The 14,992-nt window shown below is 45.8% G+C and overlaps 1 protein-coding gene across 1 annotated transcript in view; it reads left to right on the forward strand.

Moving 5' to 3' along the window:
- BMP7 (bone morphogenetic protein 7) overlaps window positions 1–11,145 on the forward strand; it is a 116,484-nt gene extending 105,339 nt beyond the window's left edge. The window contains exons 8-9 of the mRNA XM_006839157.1: window positions 6,455–6,464; window positions 11,134–11,145. The gene's annotated coding sequence lies outside the window, so the exon portion shown is untranslated. The remainder of the gene's footprint in view (window positions 1–6,454; window positions 6,465–11,133) is intronic.
- The last annotated feature ends 3,847 nt before the right edge of the window (window positions 11,146–14,992 follow it).

Genomic DNA, 14,992 nt, shown 5'->3' on the forward strand with positions numbered 1-14,992 from the left:
ACTTCTACATGGGATGGCCAATGTGTCAGTTCTACTTCTACATGGGATGGCCAATGTGTCAGTTCTACTTCTACATGGGATGGCCAATGTGTCAGAATTAACTCAATGGTACTAACAAGATTTATTTGTTGCCTTGTCATTATTAAAAATTGGAAGATAAAAATGACTTGAAGGGGTCATATGATTCAAGGGAAGGGAGAAGACACATTCTTTAGTTCGTCTCTGCCCACTTCACCTGTTGAAACCTCCTACGTGGGCACTTACAGGAGAGATTTTGTCATCACCTTGAACTCATCTTTATCCATTTTCACCTTGGAGCATTTTTTCATTTCCTTCTTCATCGTTGCTCCCACCTTTTCTGCTGTAATCAGCTGACCATGCAGAGAGGGTCCAGCACATATTTGGTGGAACTGGAATTTGAGCCCCAATGCCTGGGCTTGCAATCTGCCTGAGGCAGGTCTCTCTCTCTCTCTCTTCCTCCTCCTGGGAGCAGCCCTGCAGAGGGGGACAGTGTGGTGGGCTCTCCAGCCCTCTCTGCCCCAATTTAGATTAGGAAGAGATGACCAGTCAAGATCATGTGTCGAGGCAGCTGAGAGGACAAACGCCTCCCTAGGGACAGACCCCTGCTGCCTTCTTACAAATATTTACTTGGGACTGAGGAGCATTCTCATATGTCAAAGGCAGAGTGGGCTGGACAGAGGGGCCAGTTGGCTCTGCTCTACCTCTAACTGTTACTTAATTCTTGGACCGTCACTCACACAACTTCCGAACCTTTCTATACTTCACTTTCCTCATCTGTAAGAGGGGTCTGCTGCCACCTAGATTATCCAGCATTAGGACCCGCTGCATATAACAGAAAGGCCCAAACAACACAGTAGTTTAAACACCATAGCATTTTGTTTCTCATTTAAAAGAAATCTGAAGGTCAGACTTCACAGTCATTGTGGCAGCTCCACTGTGCCCTTAAGGATCCAGGCTCCTCTTATATTCTTTCTTGCCCTGCCACCCTAATCTATAGTTTCTATCCTCAGAATCCAGGATGGCTACTGGAGCACCAGCTATCATATCCTATATTCCAGGCTATGTGCTCTCTTTAAGCAGCCATCCCAAAGCTCAGACACAAACTAGCCACTGACCTTTCATTAGTAAGCACCTAGTCAGTTGGTTACATGTAGCTGTGCTGCAGAGTGAGGAGTATTATTTTTATTCTGGTGGCAATGTGCACAAACAAAAATCAGAAATCAGGGTCCTATTGCCCTATGAATTCTGTGAGTGTTGGAGATTGGCAACTAGCCATTAGTTTTCTTTTTTAAGGGGCTGGGATACAGGGCTCATCCAGGATATGAACCCAGGTTCTCTTCCACCCCAATATCTATTAACTGTCTATTGCTATGTAACAGTTCAAACCTGCCAGCCGCTCCTCAGGAACACTATACTGGGTAGCTGTGAGTTGTAACCAACTCAACAGCACTTAACAACATAACAGTCGCAAACTTGGTGGTTTAAATCATCACTTATTTGTTATACTTTACTGACCTATATATTCAGAAGTCTGAGTAAATATAGTCGAGTTCTCAAGATTGCACAAGTCTGAAACCAAGATGTCGACAGCTTCAATCTTATTTAGAGCTCTGGGTTTTCTCCCAAGCTCACTTGGGTTATAGACTAAATTCAGTTCCTTGAAGCTGTAGGACTGGGGGTTTCCATCTTCTTCCTGGCTGCCAACAACAGGTTGTTCTCAGTTCCAAGAGACTGCTCTTGAGACCTTCCCATGTAGCCCAGGTTCATTCTTCAAAGACAAGTAAATCTCCTCACCTGATTAGATCAGTCCCACCAACATGACCTCCCCCTTTAACTCAAAGTCATTTGGAGGATCAGAGCCTTAATTATAGCTGAAGATCCCTTCATGTTCTCTCATGGGAGGGTATTATCTGGGATGTGAAAATCGGGGGGTGGAAATCTTGTAGGTTGCCTTAGAACATGGCCTTTTACAGTTCCTAACTTTTGCTGTAGGATTAGTGCTGGACTGGTAAACTCAAGGTCAGCAGTTCAAACCCACCAGCCCTGCTCATCAGAAAACCTATACAGGGTCACTATGAGTTGGAACTGACTTGACCGCACTTAACACCAACAAGCACACGGTGGGTGGTAGTTGTCAGAGGTCAGCTGTACAATGAAAGTACCTGGATGCAAGAAGCACACAGGAAATAATAGCAACTGTGGTGGCTCCATATGATAAGCACTGGACTGCAAACCTCAGGGTCAGCAGTTCAAGCCCACCAACCACTCTGTAGGAGAAAGATGAGATTTAAAGCCTCAGAAACTCGATACAGGGTCACTGTAAGTCGGAACCAACTTTAAGCCTCAGAAACTCGATGCAGGGTCACTGTAAGTCGGAACCAACTCCATGGCACTTAACGGCAACAACAGTTGAATGTAAGGGTCCTCCCACTAAGAATTCCCCCAACCCACCAAACATTTTAAACTACTTGAGTTGTGACTTTCACTGTGTGCACAGTCAATACTTCTAATCCCTAAATTCATAGCCACTTGGCAGCTCAGCTCTCAGCTCTCAGCTCCCAGCTCCCAGCTCCCAGCTCTCAGCTCTCAGCTCAGCTCCCAGCTCCCAGCTCTCAGCTCTCAGCTCTCAGCTCAGCTCCCAGCTCTCAGCTCAGCTCTCAGCTCTCAGCTTTCAGCTTAGCTCAGCTCTCAGCTCAGCTCCTCTTAAACATGCCCATTTGACACAACAGCCTTTCTGATCTTTGCAAAACACCATACAAGCTCCTGAGCACCCACTCTAGGCAGACCATTCCTGATGCTGTAGCACACAGTAGATCTGCTTCATCAGGTTTCTTTAGGGAAACAGACGGCCTTATCTTCCTCCCATGGAGCAGCCAGTGGGCTTGAACCACCGGCTATCAGTTATCAGCCTGTTGCACCACCAGGGCCTGACCTAAGACACACAAAATGCTTCCAACCTGCGCTCTCACAATCCTCCAGACCACACTGAGAAGAGAACCTCCTAGCCTTCCTTTTAGACTAAGGTCCAGATGGGTGGTCTAGGTGTCCACAGAATGGGCTTGCACACCTTCAGGGGGTGCTGTTCACACAGGCACCCGTGGAAAATGTGCTTCCAGGGTGGGCCATGGCAACTCCACCCTGCCTTAGACGGAATTGCATTTTACAGCAGGCCTCTTTGTTCAGTAGGACCAGCTCCTCAGCCCAGCTCCACATCCAGCCCAGACTCAGGTTTTGGTCCATCTCTCCAGTCCAAGGACACCCACAGTGACCTCTTTCAGATGATTTTATCCCTTTTGTCAGTGGATCAGTTCCTCTTGGCTCAGACCCCTTCAGCACTCTGGCACTGGGCTCTCTTGGTCTGAGATTTGAAGAAATAAAAATAGACGAGGAAAAACACAGAGCTCTCCAAGCCTTTGGAGTTGCGACAGCTGTTTGGATAGAGGCATCTTGCACCTGGGCTGGGGTGAGGAGGGCTTCCTTCCCAGGTCCTCATCTTCCTCAGCAGCCCCTCAAATCAGTGACTTTGTCAGGCCAAAGAGAAGGGGGGGGCGGGGCCAGGTCTCCAGACCCTGTCTTACTCCTTGCAGTCCTGAACCGGCCCTCCTTTTAGAGGTCCAGAGGCTAGCAGGAGGACTGAGGCATGTCCACAGAGCATGTTCCAGCCTTCCAGGCCACTGTCGAGAGATGGGTGAGTCCATTGTCCAGCACGGCCAACTTCACGGCATATGGTCAGGCAGTTACCCAGGGCCAACACTCAGAAAGCCCCAGTCCCAGTGTCCTTCAGCCCATTCTGACTCACATGGAACTGCTCCACAGGGTTTTCAATAACTGCTTTTCCAGAAATAGATCTGCAGGCCTTTCTTTCAACATACCTCTGGGTGGACACGAACTTGCAACCTTTAGGTTAAAAGCTGAATGTTTTCACCATGCACACCACCAGGATCAGTTGAGGAAGATGTGATGCAGGAATCTTGTAAGGAGGCCTATATTTGAAAACCCCAATTTATCTCCCCCGAGCCAATAAGGATGAAATCAGGGAGTAGGGGGGCAAACCTTGGTGGAGAGTTTGAGAAGGTCACATTGGGGAAAAGTTGCTAAAATCAAAATCTACTCCCAACCCAGAAAGCCTCTCCCCAATAGCAGAAGCAAGAGTCGAGTTTTATTATTGAATAAGCATTAAAACAGATTGGAATGTACCACCAGAATCTTCTCTTTGATAGAACCGAGTGGAACAACTCGTTAGATTCATGAGGAAGAGACTTTTGCTAACTCTCTAGTCTCTTTATGACTGAACACCTAAAATGACACGTATTTCCTTTCAGAAAACAGGAAGGTAAGGAGCTGAAGCTACGTTTCTGAGGAAACTACTTATTTCTGAGGACACCTCTTAGATTTATGTACTTTTTTAAAGATACAAAGAATTTACAACTCCCTTGCTCTCGGATGCTCAACTGATTCCAGCTAGAGGCTCCATAAGGAGCCCTGGTGGCTTTGTGGGTCAGCTGTCAGATTACTAAGCACAAGGTCAGCGGTTCAAACCTACCAGCCGCTTAGGGAGGAAGATAAGTCTGTCTGCTCCCATAAAGCTTTACAATCTTGGAAACCCAATACTGGGAATGATATGAGTTCGAACCAACTCGATGGTATTGGACTTGTTTATTGTTCTTAAGAGACTCAAAATGGCTTATTTTCTATTTGTTTTTCTTTCCCCTTGCCTTAGAAAGTCAACCATAGGGAGCATTAAAGCACAAGGGTCCCAACTCCGTCCTGCACCCTCCAATAGTCTCCCAATGGTATGCAGAGCCCAGAGGGAAGTCAGAGTGTGTGAGGTCCACGGGAATGGGTGGGGAGGATGGAGACCAGATGGGAAGGGTCCAATGGACTCTCTGGACAACTGACCTGGACGGGAATGTAGACTGTATACCTCCCGACAGAATGACCTAGGAGTCAGCCCAATAACGGGTCATGTCTTCCTTCCAAACAAGGTTCCGATGGGATGGGGGCAGGGGACACCAGCCACTTCCTCCAATGGCTCCTGGGCAGCACGTTGAGACCATCCTGGGAAAGCTGCTATAGAAGTGCCAGGGGCATGGTGGTCTTCTGTCTGACCTTCGTTCTGAACCCTGCAGTGTTTCTTCTGCTTTCTTGCTGGAAGACAGGAGGTGGCTGAAGAAATGAAGAGGTCAGTGACCCACAACCCACCCTGTTAACGCTTTCAGGCCACCAGCAAGTCCCCAAACCACAGGCTGTAATCCCAAAGAGAAGTTGGTCTTCCTGTTGAAGGGAGCTGGGGAGGTGGGTGAAGGTGAGGACTCAGGTGCTCCTTTACCAAATGGTCTGAACCGTCATGCTTGTCCAGCTTAATAAAGTTACAGAAATGCACAGTGAAAATGGTTTCAGTTGCTGAAGCTGACAGAGGAACGACATGTTTGAACTCTGCCCTTTGCTAACTGACTCCAGGCCGATCTGTATTTAGGAGATTTTAGCAAAAGTCAGTTCATGAGCCCGTAGCCTCCAGCGCAGGCTTCCCCAACACATGGAGGTCAGTTACCTTGGCCTTCGGGGGCTGCCTGGAGGTGTTAGGAGGGGACAGAACAAATTTCGGCCAGAGAGCAGCTTTACTCCTGCCTGCCTCGCTGCCTTCAGGAGGCAGGTTTTTGGCACCATGGAGCCTCTCCCACTCTGGTCTTTGTTCACCCCACTTTAGGGTGTTGTTGAAGGACAGGATGACAGATCTCCTGCGGAGTGCTCCCTAAAATAATACCATTAGTGGACCAGCGGAGGCTCCTTATCTGCTGATAACACTCTGAATGCCTGGGCCCAGGCAGGGTCTACTATGAGTCCCTCGGCATTCCAAAGGGGATGGATTCCTGACTGCGTAAGTGTGCGGGGCCTGGATGCCAGGGGCCACTGCCCACTCAGGCTCTGTGCATGTGTGGACTCACAACCTCAGACAGCCTTCCTACAAGCTTTGGCGTCCTGGCCAGGCCACCAACTCTGAGCTCATTGGTATCACATCCTGTGTGGCCCTTTTGATGATATTTATTTTTATTATTATCTTTAAAATTTTCATTGTGGTGAAAATATACACAACAAAGCACTCACCAGTTCAGCAGTTTCAGTGACATTGATTAGGTTCCGCATGTGCTGCAAACCTTTCTCAAGCTCCTTTTCCAGATCATTCCTCCACCATGAACAGAAACCCATGCGCAAAAACTCCCCTTCTCTGCTGCCACCACTACTCAGCTTTGATCTTCATATGATTATTTTGCATAAGGGATGCCCGTAGAGTATTTGTCTTGATGTGACTCAAGTATCTCACACAGCATGATGTTTTCAAAGTTCATCCGTGTTGTGACTTGCATTCGAACTTCATTTCTCTTTATGGCTTTAGTAGTAAGTCACCAGCTGCTCCTTGGAAACCCTATACAAGGTTATTATGGGTCAGAACCGACTCGACAGCACTTAACAATAACAATGAAAGTATGTCATTGTTCTGCTGTGACACTGTGGGTTAATGCGCTGGACTGCAAGGTTGGTTTGAACCGCAAAGTTGGTGGTTCAAGCTCTACCAGCTGTTCCCCGGGAACCCTATACAGGGTCGATATGGGTCAGAACCGACTCGATGGCACTTAACAACAACAACGAAAGTACGTCATTGTCCTGGTGTGGCACTGTGGGTTAATGCGCTGGACTGTAAGGTTGGTTTGAACCACAAGGTTGGTGGTTCAAGCTCACCAGCTGCTCCTCGGAAACTCTGTACAGGGTCGCTGTGAGTTGGAACTGACTCGACGGCACTTTACAACAGCAAGTGTGTTATTGTACGTATGCGTATACTATGCTTATCCATTCCCCTAGTGATGGACATGTTGGGTGTCTCCACTGCTGGACTGCTGGGAAAAGTGTTGTCATCAACATTGGTATAATGCTTTCTGTTTGCATCCTTGCCTTCACGTCTTCTGACTTTACGCCTGGGGTTGGGATTGCTGGATCATGTGTTAGTTCTTTGCTCAAGGTTTTGATGACACGTCCAATTATCATTGTTGATCCTGGGCTTGGAAATGCAGAGCAGGCCTTCCTGGTTGCGTGTGATGGTGAGCATCCACACATTACTTTGGCTGCAGAGCCCTCTCTTTTGGCCATGGCTCTGAGAGACAATGTGATAACTTTCACCCGTATGTCCTGCTGAGCATTTGGTGGACAGGAAGGAGGTTAAGACCACTTCCTTCTCCCTGAGTTCCAGGGAACATCATTCCCTAGTTGTCTGGGACTTGCTTCTACTTTCACCCCAGCCTTCTCCAGTCCCCAGCTCCCAACCTCCAGCCCCCGTCTGTGCACTCCACCCCTAGGAAGTACTAGGGATCCCCTTGCCGGGGACTTGATCCTCCTGATCTCTGTGGCCCAGTCACTTCTCTGCTGACTGGACCCCTGTTCCAGCTGCCAACCAACCCACCTGCAGTAAGCACATCTTTCTGCTACACCTGGTGGAGTGTGCGTCTCCCTCCTTAAACACCTCTGCTCCGTGATCCCAGTTACAACCATGCTTTGTTTTTTACTTTTTGTCGTAAGTTGGGTGAAGGTTTACAGAGCAAATCAGTTTTACTCAACGGTTCCTACACATTCTATTTCATATGATTGACAGCAATCCTCACAAGGTAACATCGTTCATCCCACTTCCTCCCTGTGTTTCCTGTTTCCATTTCTCCTTCTTTCCTAAACCTTCCTGTCTTCTGAACTGTGTCCTTGGTCAAGTGCTGTCCTTTTGGACTCAAATAGTTGGTTGCTCTAAGGACCGTGTGCGTGCTTCCCTAGTGTAATGGTTCACATTGTAGACTTACTTGCCTGTTGTTTGGCTGAAAATCAGACACAGGGTAAGTGTGAGTTCAGTGTCAGGGCCATAGGCTCAGAGGTTCCACCACGTCTCCATCTGACAAGTAAACCTGGTTTTGTTTTGTTTTTAAATAATTTTGAATTTTGTTCCACATTTTCTCCTACTCCCTCTAGGACATTCTATTGTGATCCCTTTCAGAATGGTTGGTAGTAGAAGCCGGGCACCGTCTACTTCTGGGTTCGTGTGGTCCATTAGTTCTTTAGATAAAATGTTTCCATGTGTTTTTTATTATCTTCATTCTTTTTTGTTTGGGACAGGGAGAGACCAATAGTTGTACCTTAGATGGCCACTCAAAAGCTTTTAAGACCCCAGTCACTACTCAAACAAAGTAGAAAGTGGAACGTTTTCTTTGTGGATTACATTGTACCAGTTGACCTTGGGGTCCCTGAGATGATGGTGCTGAGCCCCCCAACCTGGTGACTCATTCTCTTCAGGTGTTTGTTCAGCCTTGCTTTTCTGTAGGGAAAAACAAACTGGAAGAAAACACACTAAATATCAGTATTGGGTATCGCTGGATGGTGGAGACTATCAGGAATATTGATTTTCTTCTTTCTGACTTTCTGTGGTTTTAAAATGTTCTCCAGTGAGCCCATTACCATTGAGTCCACCCTATAGGACAGAGTAGAACTGTCTCAGAGGGTTTTATCTTTTTGGCAGCTGACTGCCATACCTTTCTCCTGCTCAGCAGCTAGTGGGTTCAAACTGCCAACCCTCTGATTAGCAGGCAAGTGCTTAAGCACTGTGCCAACAGTATCCTTCTAATGAGTACATTGTTGTTATTGTTGTTAGGTGCCATCGAGTTGGTACCAACTCATAGTGACCCTACGTAAAACAGAACGAAACACTGTCCCGTCCTGAGCCAACCTCATAATTGTTGCCACGCTTGAGTCCATTGATGCTGCCACTTGGCCAATCCATCTCGCTGGGGGTCTTTCTCTTTTTCTCTGACCCTCCACCATACCAAACATGATATCCTTCTCCAGTGACTGGTCCCTCCTGACAATATTTCTGAAGTAGGAGAGACAAAGTTTGGACATCATGGCCTCCAAGAGCACTCTGGCTGCACTTCTTCCAACATTAATCTGTTAGGTTTTTTGGCAGCCCGTGGCACTTTCAATATTCTCCTCCAACACCATAACTCAAAAGCATCAATTCTTCTACGGTCTTCCTTATTCACTGTCCAGCTTTCACATGCATATGAGGTTATTGAAAATACCATGGCTTGGGTCAGGCGCACCTTAGTCCTCAAGCTGACATCTTTGTCTTCAACATACTTATGTAATAAACTTAATAAAGTCATTTATTTTAAAAAACGAATGTTGATGACTTCTTATTGCTTTCATTAGGCGAACCAGGAACCCAGGTTCAGTCCCCAGCCAGTGCACCTCCTGAGCAGCTTCCACCCTCTGTGCATGGAGACTTGTGTGTTGCTGTGATTCTGACCAGGTTTCAACAAAGTTTTCAGACTAAGATAGACTAAGAAGAAAGGCCTGGTAATCTACTCCCAAAATCATCCAATGGAAGCCCTGTGGATCTCAGCAGGCCCATATTCAGCCTATCTGGGGTCCGGTGCAGGACTAGGCGGTGCTTTAGTCCATTGTGCATGAGGCGGCTTACGTCACTGAGTCAGGAGCAGCTGATAACAGCTGGCTTCCGAGCAGAGTCTGACTCCCCTCTGTGGCTACTCCCCACCCACATCAGCTTTCCCAGGGTCTCCCAACTCAGGGAGAAGGTTTTGTTTGGTCCCAGAGCCCATCTTGGGTACACACAGTTCCGCTCCTCTGTCCTGTTGATAAACGTCTGACTAGTCCTTTCAACATTCAACACTCACCAGGGTTTCTCCAGCTCTCATTCTGCATCAGGAACGTTCTAGAAACAGATAAGGTCTTGCCCTCACATGCTCGCAGTCTGGGAGGTGAGACAGATGCAAATCAAGCAGCAGAGCCAAGTAAGCAGGTAACCCTCCCACCACACCAAAAAAGCATGCAGAGAACACAGGAGCAGAGTCTGACTCCCCTCTGTGGCTACTCCCCACCCACATCAGCTTTCCCAGGGTCTCCCAGCTCAAGGAGAGAACACAGGAGCAAAACCATCAGCGCTCCAGAGTGCTATCAGGAGCACTAGAAAAAGGTGACATTTCTGGCTGATACCAGGATGATGAGGGAGCCCCCTGACAACAAACCCATTTCAGCACAAGCAGGGGGAACCCGATCATGCCTATGTGCTAGCATTTAGTTTGAGTTTTCTGTGGCATCAGTAGAGTCCTGGTGTGGTGCTGCAGGTTAATGTGCTGGACTGCAAGGCTGGTTTGAACCGCAAGGTCGTCAGTTCAAGCTCACCAGCCACTCCTCGGAAACCCTATACAGAGTCGCCGTAAGGGGGAACTGACTGAATAACATTTAAAAACAACATGGTGTCAGTGAAGAATATTGAAAGTGCCATGGACTGTCAGAAGAGTAAAAAAGTTGATCTTAGAAGAAGAGCTAGAAAGCTCATTGGAAGTGAGGATGACAAGATTGCGTCTCATGCATGTTGGGTGTGTTACCAGGAGAGACCAGTCTCTAGAAAAGAACATTGTTCTTGGTAAAGTAAAAGTCAGTGAAAAAGAGGAAGACCCTCAATGAGCTGCAACAATCAGCTCAAGCATCTCTCAACAGCTGTGAGGATGGCACAAGGCCAGTGTTTCAGCCTATTATGCACAGAGTCGCTGTGAGTCGGAGCTGGCTAAATGGTACCTACAACGACAACAGTGCAGTGTGGTGGACATGGAGAAAAGGGCTCAGGGTTGTTAGAGCACAGCTCTGTGAAGATGGAAATGCCTGTCTTATGATCGCAAACAACAGCACGGCCCCCAAACACCCCCTAGGGCCCCCTGCCTGTCCTGGTGCCCCCCAGGGTAGCCACTATCCTGAACCCTAACTCTATAGATGGATTTTTGGGGTGGTGCTATTCAATAAGCACGTTCAAACCCACCAGCTGCTCCTTGGAAGCCCTATGCAGGGTCACTATGAGTCAGAACCAATTCAAAGGCACTTAACAACAACAACAACAACTCTATAGATTGCTGGTATGCCGGGGACTTGCCTTGACATAGGAATTTGGTTCACGAGGAGGGATACCTGGCGGCAGTAAAGATATAGCAAGAATACACAGAAAGAGACAAAGAGAGAGACAAAGAGGCACCCCAAAACCAGAGGGAATGCTGGACTGGCATCAGGCAGATCCTGCATTGCAAACATCTCAGCCACGAAGGCCGTAATATCCTGCATAGTAAACATCTTGGCTAAACAGGCAGTATGGTTGCAAGGCTGGACTGAGCCTCCTGCAAGCTGTAACACACGCCTTCCTTGCCAGTCGTAATGCACCTGGATTCATTCTGCGCCTTCGTTTTATTTAGGAGAGGAACTATACACAAAGCTAGGTGGGACTAAGACAAGGTACAGCTGTCAATCTTACTTTTCCAGACATTCAGGCAGCTTTACATAGTACTTTGAAGGTTCAGGTTCGAATCTCACGACCACAACTAGGTTTCTCAAGCTTAATTAACATACCTTTTAGCACCTAGCCTCAAATGGGGGAGGAAAAGGAGGATTCCCATTGTGTTGGCTGCCTAGCCCAGGATCTTCAGGAAAAGAGGCGCCTGGGTGAATGGGCTGCACCTGGAAACACTTTAGGGAGAGCAGTTCTATTGTCCTTAGAACAGAGACGGGGAGCCACCCAATTTACTTTGAATGTATTCTCTGAGGGAAGAACTTTGCCTGTTTGGAATTTTACAGTCTTGGCTTTTAGGAAAATATTACATTTATCTGTGGATATCAGGGCTTCATGTCTGCATTTAGTAAAACATTACTGAACACTATGATGAAAAACAATTTGCTATGAGTGCTAGGTGGCTAGAATCTGTTCCTCAGAGCCTACGGCCTGCAACACTCGGGCCTATAGGGCCTCGAACTTCTGACCAGGTTTACACGGTCTGCAACACTGGTACCCACTTTAGAACGTTATGTAAACAAAATGACATGCTGTGTGCTACCGTATGTCTGGTCTTTCTCTGGGCATGACATTTGTGGGATTTATTCATGTGGTGTGTACTTGTACTTCCTTCGTTTCCATCATTTTATTTAATTCCATGATGTGAATGTAGCAAAGTCACTTATTCCTTTCTACTGTTGATACCCTGATGGTGCAATGATTAAGCATTCTTCTGCTACCCAAAATACTGGCAGTTCGAACCCCCAACAGCTCTTCTGGGGAAAGTCCTGGCCATCTGTTCCGTAAAGATCAAAGCCTAAAAACAAAACACTACAACTTTTGATAAAGGAAACGAAGGTTAAATTGCTACAATTTGATGAACTAGACCTATACTCATGGAGATAATAGCTCAAAATACCAACAGAGAGTGAAGGAGTCTTCACATCAAATATCAATTCTATTTCCTCTGTACATAGGGTAGATAGGGACAGGCAACTTAGACAACGGTTACCTAAAATGAAGGGGCGATGAAAGCATGAATTGACTAGTTTAAAAGGTTCAAGAGGGAGTTTAGTTTAAGAGTATGGGGGTGGGGTGAAGATAGAGTCCCCACTGAATAGTTTTCATCTTGTTTAGATGGGTCTGGTAAAAAAAAGATGGGGATAGGATTCTTATGATTCAATAGTGAGTAATTGTTATCATGACTAATTGCGACTGTCACAACTGTAAAGGTAGAAGTTTTGTAATAAAAAGGGGAGGGTAGTTAATCTTACAGTCCAGAAACAGAGGACCCTAGGACCATCAAGGGAGAAGAGCACAAGCAGAATGTGGAACCCTATCCAGAAGGAGCTCTGGTAGCATAGTGGTTACGAGTTGGGCTGCTAACCTCAAGGTTGGCAGTTCGAAACTACCAGCTGTTCCATGGGAGAAAGATGAGACTTTCTGCTCTGGTAAAGATTTGTAGCCTCGGAAACCCTGTTCAGGGTCACTATGAGTCGGAACCAACTCCACAGTGCTTTACAACAACAATCCAGAGAAGCAGCGACACCAGAGCTGGAGGCAGAGAGGAGGACATGGAGAGAGGGAGCAGTGGAAGACTCTCATGGAAAGAGAAAGGCTGTGTGCTGGTGGCCAGGAGGCAGACTTACAGAATGTGCCCTTTGGTGGTTTAAATTACTATACATGCCTGAATGTTTTTTAAAAAAAAAAAGGAGAGCTAAAATGAGTAGAGAGAAATACTGTTAACTGGTGGTACATGGAGGGGATTATAATCATTGTAATGAAACAAAGTATATATATGATTTGTTGAATGTAAAACTGATGATCTGCCCTGTAAACTTTCACTCAATTCACAATAAAAACTTTAAAAAAAAGATGAAAGTCTAGGAAATCCTTGGGGAAATTCTACTCATTTGCCTGGAGTGACCAGGGATCACAGTTAACTTAAAGATACCAAACAACAACTGTTGATGGTCATTTGGTAGATTCCAGTCCTGGCTGATAAGATAGCTGATGCTGCAAATATTCTTGCTTGTGCCTTTTGGTGATCATATGTATACATTTCAATTGGGTTTATTCCTTGGAATGGACTAGCATAGCTAGGTTGTAAAACACATGATTTTTTGCCTCAGATGATTCTTCCAAGCTGTTTTCCAAGGTGGTTGCACCAGCTTGTACATCCCTACAAGCCGCATCTAAGAGTTCCATTTTTTTCAACACCCTCCTATCATTTATGTTCTCGGTATTTTCATTCTAACCCTCATCTGTCAGTTTGTTGTACTAACAGACAACACACTGTGTGGTGGCTGACGTGCACTGTGATGCAAGCAACCATGCCACCGGTATTTTAAATACTATCAGAGTGACCTGTGGTGGGTGGATTTCAGCCGAGTTCCCAGACTAGGACAGACTAGGAAGGAGAGGTGGACTAGTTATGAATGTTTAACCACTGAAAACCTTATGAATAGTAGTGGAACACTGTCAGATATTGTGCTGGAAGATGAAAACATTATGAACAGCACTAGGACATTGCCAGATAAGTGTCAGAAGATGAACCCCTCAAGTTGGAAGTCACTCAAATGATGATTGGGGAAGAGCTGTCTCCTCAAAGTAGTTGACCACATACTTGACGTTGTCTTCTTGAGCCTGCCCTTTGAAAATTTCTGTTTAGCTCTTTTATTTCCTCATTTCTTCCATTTGATTTAGCTTCTCTACACTGAAGAGCATGCTGATGGAGTAAAGCTTTTGGGACCCTCATTTGTTGAGGGAGCACAACTCAAAATGAAAAGAAACTGCTGCAAGTATCCATTAATAATTGGAACAAGGAATGTACAAAGTATGAATCTAGGAAAATTGCAAGTTGTCAAAAATCAAATGGAACACATCAGAGTTGATAGCTTAGGCATTAGTGAGCTGAAATAGACTGGTATTGACCATTGTGAATCTGACAAACATAGGTTTTATTATGCTGGGGGAAAAATTCATCAGGAAACAGACTTTTCAACATCTATCTTGAAGTACAGTGCTGTCTTGATAGGATAATATCCACACACCTATAAGGAAAACCAGTTAATACCACTATTATTCAAATTTACACACCAATCTCTTAAGTCAGTGATGATACAATTGAAAAATTCTACCAAAAACTTCAGTGTGAAATTGATCAAACAGGCAATCAAAATGTATTAATGATTACTGGTGATTGGAAAGCAAAGATTGGAAACAAAGAGGAAGAATCAGTTATTGGGGAAAATGGCTTTGGTAATAGAAACGATGCTGGAAATTGCATGATGAAAACTTTCCAGACCAGTAACTTATCCATTGCAAATACCTTTCTTAAACAGCATGGACTTCTGTGGGAAGAGACGGTGGAAAACTCCATATCATCAGCTAAAACAAGGCCTAGGGCAAACTGTAAAACATACCATCTATTTCTCTTATGTAAGTTCAGGCTGAAGCTGAAACAAATTAAGACAAATATATGAGATCCAAAATTTGACCTTGAACATATCCCACCTGATTTTAGAGATCATCTGAAGAACAGATATAATGTGTTTGATGCTAAAATCTAAAGACCAGAAGCGTAGTGGGATGACATCAAGAACATCA

Source organism: Chrysochloris asiatica, unplaced genomic scaffold, assembly GCF_000296735.1.
Source record: "Chrysochloris asiatica unplaced genomic scaffold, ChrAsi1.0 scaffold00023, whole genome shotgun sequence".
Taxonomy (NCBI): Eukaryota; Metazoa; Chordata; class Mammalia; order Afrosoricida; family Chrysochloridae; genus Chrysochloris; species Chrysochloris asiatica.